Source organism: Kogia breviceps, chromosome X (genome assembly GCF_026419965.1).
Source record: "Kogia breviceps isolate mKogBre1 chromosome X, mKogBre1 haplotype 1, whole genome shotgun sequence".
NCBI lineage: Eukaryota > Metazoa > Chordata > Mammalia > Artiodactyla > Physeteridae > Kogia > Kogia breviceps.
The window spans coordinates 14,077,128-14,090,845 of record NC_081330.1 but is presented as its reverse complement, the minus strand read 5'-3'; the positions used below and the strand labels follow the sequence as shown (position 1 = coordinate 14,090,845).

The 13,718-nt window shown below is 42.9% G+C and overlaps 1 pseudogene; it reads left to right on the top strand.

Annotated features, from left to right (window-relative positions):
• Positions 1-365: 365 nt before the first annotated feature.
• The window catches only part of LOC131747650 (transmembrane 9 superfamily member 2-like), a 127,127-nt pseudogene continuing 113,774 nt past the window's right edge, over positions 366-13,718 (top strand).

The window sequence follows — 13,718 nt, the reverse complement described above, 5'->3', positions numbered from 1 at the left end:
TAACTCTTAGGGCAATGAAGAACCAGGAGAAGATGTTTTCCACTTTTTATTTCAAGATAATTTTAGATTTACTGAAGTGTTGCAAAAATAGTACAGAAAGGTCTCATTCACTGAACTTCCCTTAACATGAACATCTTACATAACCATGGTAGAATGATCAAACTAAGAAATCAAGGTTGGTACTATACTATTAACTACACTACAGACTTCATTGGGATTCCACCAGTTTTTCCACTATGGTCCTTTTTTTGTCGAATCCAGGACCCACATTGCATTGAGCTGTCCAGCAAAGGATTTTAAAGAGGACTATGATGTGATCACATTTGCAATGTCAGTTTGAGAGAAACATATTTAGATTTGGGGCAATGGGGAAGGAAAAAGTGAGTTAAGTTAGGAAGCCCAGGGAATAAGCTAGTCTGGTCCTGTTGGCACACTATGAAAGTTATGATGTAGCCTCTGGAGCTGACACGCTGGCCTACCATGGCACATTAGTTCCATTTTTGATGTTCTGATATGCTGATTTAGAAACATGGTTTAACTAGAGCATGATTCCACTGGATCACAGTATTCCTTTGTTCTACTACTCAATTTTGGTATGGACACATTGAAGTGAACTGGAAAGAGGATGGGAACTGCAGCTTGGACATTTTAAACTCCAAATGGTTAGAAACATGCAGAAAAATAACTATTAAACACTTAGTAGTTGCATTTACTTTAATGTGGCCTGAAGCATCTGCTTTTATGAAGTGCCCTTCCTTGTGTTTCCCTTTACAAAATTGTCTGAGTGACACTGCATGTCACGAATTGCATGGTTAAATCTCTCTATGTGCCATTGTCAAAGATAGCTCCTAATTTGAGATTTATATGCTTTGCTCAATCCTTTACTTGCTTGTTTCTGGAACATTCTTAGTTGATGTAGCTGGAAGCATAACAGCTACATTATAAAATGAGTTTATTTCTTTTTTATTACCAGACATTTTTCACTTCCTTTTTTTAAAATTTATTTTTTTGGCCCACACCATGTGGCTTGTGGGATCTTAGTTCCCTAACCAGGGATCGAACCTGGGCCCCCTGCAGTGGAAGCACAGAGTCCTAACCACTGGACTGCCAGGATAGTCCCTCTCTTTCTTTCTTTTTTAAAATATTTATTTATTTATTTTTGGCTGTGTTGGGTCTTCATTGCTGTTCATGGGCTTCCTCTAGTTGTGGCTACTCTTTGTTGCAGTGCACAGGCTTCTCACTGCTGTCGCTTCTCTTGTTGCAGAGCATGGGCTCTAGGCACGTGGGCTTCAGTAGTTGTGGCATGTGAGCTCAGTAGTTGTGGCTCGTGGGCTCTAGAGTGCAGGCTCAGTAGTTGTGGTGCACAGGCTTAGTTGCTCCGTGGAATGTGGGATCTTCCCAGACCAGGGCTTGAACCTGTGTCCCCTGCATTGGCAGGCGGATTCTTAACCATTGCACCACCAGGGAAGTCCTTCACTTTCTTTTAATACCATTATTTTTAAGAACTATATTAGATATCAGAAGACCTGCTTTCTAGCCTTGACTTGGTCATCTATTAGTTGTGTGACCTTGGACGAGCAAATGAACTTCTCCTGTTCTCAGTTACTTCACATTAAATAACTACCCTGCCTACCTCATATAGTCACATAAAATAATGGATGGACACCAACTTTGCAAACTCTACTGCTATATAAATAAAGGGGGTATTATCCTCGTTATCCACATTTACTCACATCTCTTGATTGCATCCCCTTTTGATTTCCAAATGAGGTAAAATATATAAAATGTCTATGACAGTGTAAGTGAATTCATTCATTAATTCATTTTTTCATTTATTCTGAATTTATATATTATGTTTTAAGTGCCCTGATCTGCACTATGGATTTGAAGATAAGCAGGAAATGGATCCTGTGCTCAAAAGCTTACTTTCAGTAGAGGGAGAGATACAAGTAAGCAAATAAAATTAATAAAGTGTTCGTTCTTTACTTTTCCACCAAATACTCGTAATGGCACAGGAGAGAGAACCCATGTCTCCCTGGAGTTTGGGGCATAGCCTACATTAAGAAATTAATTTCTTTGAAATGGAAAGATATTCCATGCTCTTGTATTGGAAGAATTAATACTGTTAAAATGGCTATACTACCCAAAGCAACCTACAGATTTAATGCAATCCCTATCAAATTACCCATGGTATTTTTCACAGGACTAGAACAAATAATCCTAAAAATCATATGGAACCATAAAAGGCCCAGAATTGCCAAAGCAATCCTGAGGAAAAAGAACAAAGCAGGAGGCATAACCCTTGCAGACTTCAGACAATACTACAAAGCTAGAGTAATCAAAACAGTGTGGTATTAGCACAAAAACAGACATATGGATCAATAGAACAGAATAGAGAGTACAGAAATAAATCCACACACCTATGGTCAATTAATCTTTGACAAAGGAGCAAGAATATACAATGGAAAAAAGACAGTCTCTTCAGCAATGTTGGAAAAGCTGGACAGCCACATGTAAATCAATGGAGTTAGAACACACCCTCATACCACACACAAAAATAAACTCAAAATGGCTTAAAGACTTAAATATAAGACATGACACCATAAAACTCCTAGAAGAGAACATAGGTAAAACATTCTTTGACATAAGTTGTACCAATGCTTTCTTAGGTCAGTTTCCAAAGGCAATAGAAATAAAAGCAAAAATAAACAAATAGGACCTAATCAAACTTTAAGCTTTTGCACAGCAAAGAAAACCATAAATGAAACCAAAAGGCAACCTACGGACTGGGAGAAGATATTTGCAAATGATGCAACCAAAAAGGGCTTAATTTCCAAAATATATAAACAGCTTATAGAACTCAATAACAAAAACACCAAACAATCCAAACGAAAAATGGGCAGAAGACCTAATTAGACATTTCTCCAAAGAAGACATACAGATGGCCAACAGGCATATGAAAAGATGCTCCACATCACTGATTATTAGAGAAATGCAAATCAAAACTACAATGAGAGCACACCTCACACTGGTCAGAATGGCCATCATTTAAAAGTTGACAAATAACAAGTGCTGGAGAGGGTGTGGAGAAAAGGGAACCCTCCTACACTGTTGGTGGGAATGTAAGTTGGTGCAGCCACTATGGAGGACAGTATGGAGGTTCCTCAAAAAACTAAAATTAGAATTAGAGTTTTGTCCAGATATATGCCCAGGAGTGGGGTTGCTGGATCATATAGCAACTCTAATTTGAAAAGATACATGCATCCCAATGCACTATTTATAATAGCCAAGACATGGAAGCAACCTAAATGTCCATCAACAGATGAATGGATAAAGAAGATGTGGCATATATATATATACACACACATATATATGTATATATATACACACACACAATGGAATACTACTCAGCAATAAAAAAGAACAAAATAATTCCATTTGCAGCAACATGGATGGGCCTAGAGATTATCATACTAAGTGAAGTGAGTCAGAAAGAGAAAGGCAAATACCGTATGATATCACTTATATGTGGAATCTAAAATATGACACAAGTGAAATTATTTATGAAACAGAAACAGACTCACAGACATACAGAACAGAGTTGTGGTTGTGAAGGGGGAGGGGGGTGGGAGAGGGATGTATTGGAAGTTTGGGATTAACAGATGCAAACTATTACATATAGAATGACTTTATAAACAACAAGGTCCTACTGTATAGCACAGGGAACTATATTCAATATCCTGTAGTAAACCATACTTGAAAAGAATATGAAAAAGAATATCTACCATCTATCTATCTATCTATCTATCTATCTATAGATATATATATCTGAATCACTTTGCTGAACACCAGAAACTAATACAACATTATAAATCAACTATACTTCAATAAAAAAATTATAAAAGAAATTAATTTCTTTGAATTTTCTATTTTAAAAGCCTTACAAATTTGCATTCTACACCACGGTGTAGTCCTGTTTATTTAGTTATTGCTTTTTTTACACAGCAACCAGCCAAATGGGGTTTATTCAGTAAATACAAGCCTGACTCCGTATTTTATTTATTTATTTTATTTTTGCGGTACGCGGGCCTCTCATTGCTGCGGCCTCTCCCGTTGCGGAGAACAGGCTCCGGACGCGCAGGCTCGGCGGCCACAGCTCACGGGCCCAGCCGCTCCGCGGCACGTGGGATCTTCCCGGATCGGGGCACGAACCCGTGTCGCCTGCATCGGCAGGCGGACTCTCAACCACTGCGCCACCAGGGAAGCCCCTGACTCTGTATTTTAAAATCAATGTAATGCATCATGTCCATAATCTTAAGAAGAAACACAAACTTGCATCAATTGTTGCCAAAAACTTGGATAAAATTCAATAACCAGTCATGATAAAAATTTTCAGTGCACCGGGAGAGAAGGGAACTTCGTTAACCTGATAAAGGGCAGCTACAAAAAGCCTATAGCTAATATCATGCTTAATGGTGAAAGACTGAATGCTTTCACCCTAAGATGGAGAGCAAGGCAAGGATGTCCATTCTCATCACTTCTATTCAACATTGTACTGGAAATCCTGGCCAATAGAAATAGAAAGGTCCCTGTTTGCATACAAGATGAGAAGGTGTACAGGGCTGGCTGGAGATGGCAGGCAGGCCTTACTCTTCTGTAAGACGTGGTCAAATTGGTTCAATGGTGGGAGGGGAGGCTTTGGTGTTGGGGAAAACCAGGCCTGCCTAGAGGATTACTCCCACAAGGCTGCTCTGGGGCTTCTGCATCTTCTAGGGTGGTGGGGAAGCAGAAACAAACTCATAGAGCCCCTGTAGCACAGAGAATATGCTGTATCTCTGGGACCAGCTGTGGGCCGGAGCGGGTGATAATCACACACTGATGACACCAGGAGGGCTGTGTCTTGCTGCTGACAATTGGGACGTAGCCTTCGGTGATGCTTTACTTCTTGAGGTTAACAGAAAACAGCCCCGCAGGGAGCTTTAATGGAAGACCTCAATGGCACTACTGGAGTTGTAGAGGATGAGGGTGGTGATACGCTCGCTGACCACTGCTCTTTCCTGCTTCTCAAAATCTCTCTGGAGAGTGTGGGGAGGGGTGGGGGCAGGCGTCCTGCTGGTGATGTGGGTGGCACACCTCCTCCGGGGAGTGCCCAGAACCTGTCCCCTCACTTAGCGGGATCCGCAGGTGCCTGGCAGTCTGCCCAGTCCCACAGCAGTTTACGCCTGCTGGGTCCTAGCATGTCTTCTAGATGTTCGAGCCCAGGCCTGAGAGACTGGAGGAGCATCCCGTTTATTTTCATTTATACTCTTTTTTATCCAAAGGCAGGCTGGAGAGAGGTGGTCACACAGTGGTGAAACAAAACTTTTATTCAAGCTCTGGTTACTTCCAACAGTGACCATTCTCTCGCTTACTAGCTCCTTTTTTCTGGTCCTCTTCTCAAAAGTGGTGCCCCTTCTGATCGTGTTATCCTGTTTTCCAAATCTTTACAGGGATGTCTGCAGCTCTTTTGGTCAAGTTCAATCTTTTTAAAAAATAAATTAATTTATTTATTTTTGTCTGTGTTGGGTCTTCGTTGCTGCACGCGGGCTTTCTCTAGTTGCCACAAGTGGGGGCTACTCTTCCTTGCGGTGTGCAGGCTTCTTATTCCAGTGGCTTCTCTTGTTGTGAACACGGGCCCTAGGTCTGCGGGCTTCAGTAGTTGTGGCACGCAGGCTCAGTAGTTGTGGCTCACGGGCTCTAGAGCACAGGCTCAGTAGTTGTGGCACACGGGCTTCGTTGCTCCGTGGCATGTGGGATCTTCCAGGACCAGGGCTTGAACCCGTGTCCCCTGCATTGGCAGGCAGATTCTTAACCACTGCGCCACCAGGGAAGCCTCCATGTTCAATGTTTTTACTAACAACTCCCCTAATTCTGATCATTGGTACATTTTTCTCCATTCCTTTGTCCTACAACTTTTTCTACCCCTCTAATCCAGGAGTTAACTCGCTAAATTTCGACCTGCCTCTGCTATTGGCCAGTTAGCTGCCTTTGTTCTGTCTTGGATTGCCCCCCTGCCAATCAGCAGAAGATGCAGACCTTTTGGAGCCAGGGAACTTGCACAGAAAGGCCCTTGGGGAGGCGCACACGTCTCAGCATAAACAAATGACCTCTTGTTCTCCAAAGCTCTTGAGACACAAGGAGGAAAAATAATACACCTACAATACTTTCTAGGTCCAAATAGAGGCACTTTGCATTATAAGACAGCACAAGGAGCAGAAGGTAAGGGCGACAAGGATTCTTACAGAGGTCGCAAAATAAGATCCCTGCCGCTAAGAGAAAGAAAACTTTAAGAATCTTAAGAGCAACCCCCTATCTTCCCCTCTCTCTTCTTCAGTTTTTTTCCCTTTCTTCCCCCTTCGCCAGACCTGCGCCATCCAACAGAAATATAACTAGAGCCACATATGTAATTTTAAATGTTCTAGTAGCCACACACAAAAAATAGAGGGAGGGATAAATTAGGAATTTGGGATTAAAAGATGCACACTTACTATAAAATAGATAAACAACAAGGACCTACTGTATAGCACAGGGAACTATATTCAATATCTTATAATAACCTATAATGGAAAAGAATCTGAAAAAGAATAGCTATATACACATAACTGAATCACTGTCTTGTACACCTGAAAATAACACAACATTGTAAATCAACTATACTTCAATAAAAAAAATTAAGCCACAAAAAAGAAACAGGTGGAATTAATTTTAATGTTTTATTTAATGCAAGAGACTCCAAATATTATCATTTCAACATGTAATCAATATGAAGTTGCAGAGGTTTTGCATTCTTTTTACCGTGCAAATTCTTTGAAACCTGGTGTACAATGTACACTTAGAGACATCAGTTTCGTACTTGCTGCATTTCAAGCGGCGAACAACCACCACACCGGGCAGCAAGGCCCAGTAATTCCCCTCTGGCCACCCTGGCAGCAAGAACTGAAGATGGCGGGGGCGGTAACCCTGCTATTTGTACTAAGAGAGGCAAAATCAGGAGGACGCGAGACTCTGTGATGCTGGGAAGTTGAAACCTCTCAGGCTGCTTCCCGCCTCCCCCCCTCCCCCCCCCCCCCCCGCCCCCCGGACACCGCGAGGCAGCTCTGAAGGCTGCGCGCGAGGAACCGCCAGAACCGCGGGAAAGTGCTGGGCTGGGGATGCTGGGAGGACAGAGAGGGAGGTGTGGGGAAGGGAGGAGGGGTGAGGGGCGGTGGAAGGCGCGGCGGGGACCCGCACGCATGCGTGCTCCGCGCGCTCACAAAGCCAGTCAGGCCGTCTAGCAGCCGAGCTCCAAGCCAATGTCTCGCCCGAACAAGTGGCCTTCCCTGGAGTTCTAGTCCCACCAGCCGGTCTCGGCTCTTCCCTGTCCGTCCACGGTTCTTCCTTACCATTTCCGTTTCTCCTCTCCACTGGTTCCGATCTCGCCCATAGTGTGTGTCCTCAAGCGCTGAACCGGCTCCTAAAATGTGTACTCGTGGTTTCCGCCTGGGAACCAACCTCTGTCGCCTGTGGCCCACCCTCCCCGGGCTCAGGTGGCTGCTGGGGCTGGGGCTGCTCCCGGGGCTTAAGGCCGCCCGCTGCGCGGCTTTTACCTTCCCGCGTTGGCTCCGGTCAACTTCTGCGAGGCAGACCGAGAGACTTCTACCTTTAAGGTGAGGACTAGAGGGAGGAAGTGAGATGTGAGGGGAGGCTTCGGGTTGAGGTATGGGGCCCACCGGGGCCCACCAGTGCTGGGAGCTCTCAGACTCTGACCCGGAATGCCAGAGCCCCCTCTGTGGGTGTGTTTCAGGGTCTCAGTCGCTGAGCCTCGCACTTAGGCGGATCCGGACCTCTCTCTCTCTCTCTTTTTTTTTTAACATCTTTATTGGAGTATAATTGCTTTACAATGGTGTGTTAGTTTCTGCTTTACAACAAAGTGAATCCCATATCTCTTCCCTCTTGCGACTCCCTCCCTCCCACCCTCCCTATCCCACCCCTCTAGGTGGTCACAAACCACCTAGCTGATCTCCCAGTGCCAGGCGGCTGATCCTCTTTCCCTCCCTCTTGGCTCCTCCCCCTTCGTCTCTTCCTCTAACTCCCTCTCAGCTCCTCCTCCGCCTACCTCACAGCTCGTGCATTTATGCTTTTCTCTCTACTCCTTGCCCGCGGTCTCGAGCTCCTTCCTTTCCACTCCCTCTCGACTCCGCCCCCTCCCTTCCCCAGTTCCTTCTAGGCTCCGCCCTCCCTCTCGGCCCCGCCCTCTTCCCTTATCTTGGTCCCTCTAGTTTCTGCTCCTGCTCTGTCCCGCCTACTCCCTCTCAGCCACTCCCTCTCCCCGCGGTTCCTACCTCTCCCCCCTTCCAATTGGCTGCTCCTCCACCTCTCTTAACTCCTCCTCCATCATAACTCCTCCCCTCTCCCCTGCCGCTCGAAGGTTCCTTCCTCTCCTACTCTGTGTCCTCTCTCTCTCCTACTTCCCCTCCCTACTGTCCCCCTTATACTGAATATAATCTGCCTTTCAAGATTCACACACTCACTAGGTCTTCCTTAGATATAGTCCCACCATGTTTCTGTCACCCCTCACTCCTGTGGTCACACACTTATACCTCCTTAATTCTTGTTAATTCACGTTGGTTTCTCCTGGCCCCTCTCCGCAAACAGCAAGATAATATCGTTTACCTCTCAGACTTGTGAGAATAAAATGAGACAACGTATGAAAAGCACTGACAAAAACACCAGGCACCTGGTAAGCCTTAAATAAATGGTAACTATTATCATTATGAGTTTTCTCTAGCCAGAGGTTTCTGGCACAATTCCTCTTCCGCATGTCCACCAAACCCCAATAATTTTTTGACTCCCTTCCTTGTCAGTCTTGTTTTTGTAACTGTAAACTCACTCTATGAGTGAGTTTTGGGGGGGCTTCCCTGGTGGCGCAGTGGTTGAGAGTCTGCCTGCCGAGGCAGGGGACACGGGTTCGTGCCCCAGTCTGGGAAGATCCCACATGCTGCGGAGCGGCTGGGCCCGTGAGCCATGGCCTCTGAGCCTTTGCGTCCGGAGCCTGTGCTCCACAATGGGAGAGGCCACAACAGAGAGAGGCCCGCGTACCGAAAAAAAATATTTTTTTTTGCAAGTAATCAATTCAAAAACTATTAATGAATAGTAAGACTTATTTTCTGACCTCAGGTTGCCCAGTCGAGTGTGTGGGGTAATATTCTCTTAGAAGGAACCACACAGGCATTACAGAGTTGAGAACAGTGTGAGGTGTGGTTTGACTATAGACTTAGCCAAGTGAAAGTTGGGGTTTTTAGAGGCCAGTTCCAGGTGCAGCAAACTTGCTCTTAATCCTGGATCTTGCCTTTTCCTGTGAGAAGTGTAGATGGTGGTGTTTTGAGCCATCATCTTGTGAAACACGTGTAACTAAGAAATAGCATTTAAAAATTACTTTACACCTGCCTTTTCTCTGACTGGTAATACCTAGTACTGGCTCTTTATTTCAGCAGGCTTCCTAGCAAAGAAATATAATCTTTAACGAATTTCTTTCTTTTCTTTCTTTCTTCCTTCATTGGGTCTTTGTTGCTGCATGCAGGCTTTCTCTAGTTGCAGCAAGCGGGGTCTACTCTTCCTTGTGGTGCGCGGGCTTCTCATTGTAGTGGCTTCTCTTTGTTGCAGAGCATGGGCTCTAGGTGCGTGGGCTCAGTAGTTGTGGCACATGGGCTCAGTAATTGTGGCTCGTGGGCTCTGGAGCACAGGCTCAGTAGTTGTGGCACATGGGCTTAGTTCCTCCACAGCATGTGGGATCTTCCCGGGCCAGGGCTCGAACCCGTGTCCCCTGCATTGGCAAGCAGATTCTTAACCACTGTGGCACCAGGGAAGTCCCAAGTTGAACGTTTAAAAAGTTGATTTGTGGAAACCCTTAAATAAGGAAACTACTTCCTTGTCTATGGCATCCTTTTTCCAAGTTTGTCAGTTGTCTTTGGTTTTGCTTATTGTTTTTTTTCTTTTGTCATTTAGAAAAATTGGCTTTTATTCTATTTGTCAAATTTTTTATGACTTCTGAGTTTTGTGCCCTATTTGAGAGATCGTTACCATACCAGCCAAGATTATAAAATAATTCTCCTATGGTTCCTTATATTCTATGGTTTTAATTTTAACATTTAAATAAGATTAACATTTTCTGGTGTAATATATGAGAGGAGCCCTCTTAATTTTTTTTTCAGATTGGTGACCAGTTGTCTTAACACCATTTATTGATTAATCTATCTTTTTTCTACTTGATTTGAGAAACTATCAAGGTTCTTATAAATATAGTAAGCTCCAAATATGCATTTTATTTATTTTTTAAAAAAATTATTTATTTATTTATATTTCTTTTTGGCTGCATTGGGTCTTCGTTGCTGTGCGTGGGCTTTCTCTAGTTGTGGCGAGCAGGGGCTACTCTTCGTTGTGATGCACAGACTTCTCATTGCGGTGGCTTCTCTTGTTGCAGAGCATGGGCTCTAGGCACGTGGGCTTCAGTAGTTGTGGCTCGCGGGCTCTAGAGCGTAGGCTCAGTAGTTGTGGTGCACGGGCTTAGTTGCTCCGTGGCACGTGGGATCTTCCCGGACCAGGGCTCAGACCTGTGTCTCCTGCAGTGACAGGCAGATTCTTAACAACTGCGCCACCAGGAAAGTCCTGTATTTTAAAATATAGTTGAAATCTTATGTACTTTGTCAGTTTGGGGACTCTAGATGAGAACTATTATCTTTAGTTATCTGCTGTCCTTTAGAAACCTTTGCCTATTCACCTTTATAAAACTATAACTCATATATGTTGCTATTGCTAAATTTCTGATTAGATTTCACTAAGTATAGATACAATTCTCTTGTTTACAGAGTTATAGTAAGGTTATTTACATGTGTTCCCAAGTGTGATAACTTTCCATGTCCTTGTCTTTAAGAAAGAAAAATCTAACCACATGGTATAGATGATAGCAGATGTTCAGTCTTTTAGAAAGCAGCATATGAAATTTTGAAAAAGAATAATGGATTACCCAAGTTCTGCTGTTTTAGTGGTTTAAAAAATCCTGTCTGGTAAATTATCAAGAGCACAGCTGAGATCCAGGGAAGTAAGCAAAAATGTCCTATGAACAGCCAGAAGAGATGTTATAATGTTCATGAACTAACTTCATGCTCTCAGATAGTCTTTTTGATATAGGCTTTTTTTTTGGCCTTGCTGTGCAGCATGCGGGACCTTAGTTCTCTGTCAAGGGATGGAACCGAGGGCTCCAGCAGTGAGAGCACTGAGTCCTAACCACTGGACCACCAGGGAATTCCCTCCATTTAAAGTTATTATAGGACTTCCCTGGTGTCGCAGTGGTTAAGAATCTGCCTGCCAATGCAGGGGATATGGGTTTGAGCCCTGGTCCAGGAAGATCCCACAGGCCATGGAGCAACTAAGCCCGTGTGCCACAGCTACTGAGCCTGTGCTCTAGAGCCCACGAGCCACAACTTGTGAGCCAACGTGCCACAACTACTGAAGCCCGCACACGTAGAGCCCGTGCTTCGCAACAAGAGAAGCCACTGCAATGAGAAGCCTGCACACCGCAATGAAGAGTAGCCCCCGCTCGCTGCAACTAGAGAAAGCCCACGTGCAGCAACGAAGACCCAATGCAGCCAAAAATAAAACATAAATAAATAAATTAATTTTTAAAAGTTATAAAATATTGGTTATATTCCCTGTGCTGTATGGTATATCCTTGCAGCTTATTTCCTTTATACACAGTAGTTTGTATCTGTGAATTCCCTACCCCTATCTTGCCCTTCCCCACTTTCCTCTCCCCAGTGGTAACCACCAGTTTGTTCTCTATATCTGTGAGTCTGTTTTGTTATATTCATTCATCTTATTTTTTAGATTCCACATGTAAGTGATATCATACAGTATTTGTGTTTTTCTGTCTAACTTATTTTACGAAGCGTAATACCCTTTAGGTCTATCCATGGTGTTGCAAATGGCAAAATTTCATTCTTTTTTATGGCCTTTTCCACATAGTTTTAACAAATCTGAGCATTTATTACACAAATTGAGGGCTTACCCTATAGCAGATTAGGGGGAAAAAAGGGAGAAAAGGCATAATGACAGCTGACAGCCAAAATGAAAGAGAAACTCTTTACCAAAAGAAAGGAAACTCTTTACAAACAAGTTTATGTTCTTTGGTAGGGGTGGAGGGGTGTGGGTAGCAGGGGTGTAAGTAGTTATCTCTTGCCATTCAGTTTTGGGGCAAATAGCTGTTCTCATCTCATTTGATACTGGAGATGTCACAGAGTCAAAGCAGGTGCAATGATTGATGCTCAAAATGACCCTGAGTCATCAAGGAAGGTTAAATTGTGATCATAATGTTTTGTTTAAGATAGGAAAGAGTGAACTGTATGTTAGAATAATTCTTATAAAAATGGTTACAAGGGCTTCCCTGGTGGCGCAGTGGTTGAGAGCCCGCCTGCCGATGCAGGGGACACGGGTTCGTGCCCCGGTCTGGGAAGATCCCACATGCCGCGGAGCGGCTGGGCCCGTGAGCCACGGCCGCTGGGCCCGTGCGTCCGGAGCCTGTGCCCCGCAGTGGGAGAGGCCACAGCAGTGAGAGGCTCGCATACCACAAAAGAAAAAAAAATGGTTACAATAATGCAAGAAAAGCACTTATGCAGGTAGCTTTAATTATTTCAAGTTCTTAACTTGAGTTCCATGGACCCTAGGGGCCCTATGAAGCCTCTTAAAGCTGAACAGGGAATTTGGTGAATATGTGTGCTTTTCTGGGGCGAGGAGCCATAGCTTTCATCCTATTCTCAAAGGGTTCTATAATTAAAAAACGTTAAGAATGGCTGAGGTATCTGAAAAATTTATGTATTCAAAGACCCTGATGATGCCAGATAAATGAAATGTTATGAATTTATAGCTATACTGTTTTAAAAATGTATAACTGTACTGTTATAAATTTATAATACTGTGCTAAGTTATAAATTTATAACTATACAGTTATAAATTGATGGGAGCAATAGACCCAATTACCTTTCACTTACTTCATTATGTATTTTGCAAGTGCTACCTTATATTACTTTGTATTAGTAATGATTTTTTCTTTCCCTTCTTGTAGTCATCAGTAGCACTATTTGTAAATAGACTGGACTCAGTGGAATCTGTGCTACCTTATGAGTATAATATGTAAGTTGTTAAGTATTATAATTATATCCAATATAATTGATATAATTGTGATTAATTTATATCATAATTATGATATAATTGTGTTCAAATGTGCCTTAAGCTTTTCAAGTTAGTGAACGAAAGCCCTGAATATATTAAGAAATGTAGTGGTAATTTTATAACAAACGTAACAGAAAAAATGATTAGAATAGAGAGCTTTCAATGTGAGACAAGTGCTTAAAAAATTAGCAAGTTGCCATACTTGATTTTTCTTTCTAAGAAAGGAAAATTATAAATTTACTACACTTTGAACTTGAAAAAATATCTTTGCAGAGTTGTATCTTATTTCCAAAATATCAAATACTAAGGTAGGTTTATACTAAGATTTTTAACGGATGAAGGTGCTTAGTTTAGTAGTGAGTAGTTATTATAAGATTCAGTATGATCATTCATTTGAGAATAACAACAAATGATGTACTTCTTAGAAAAAATGATTGTAGTTCCCTTTGGTATTACTTTATTTCTACTAATTAAGC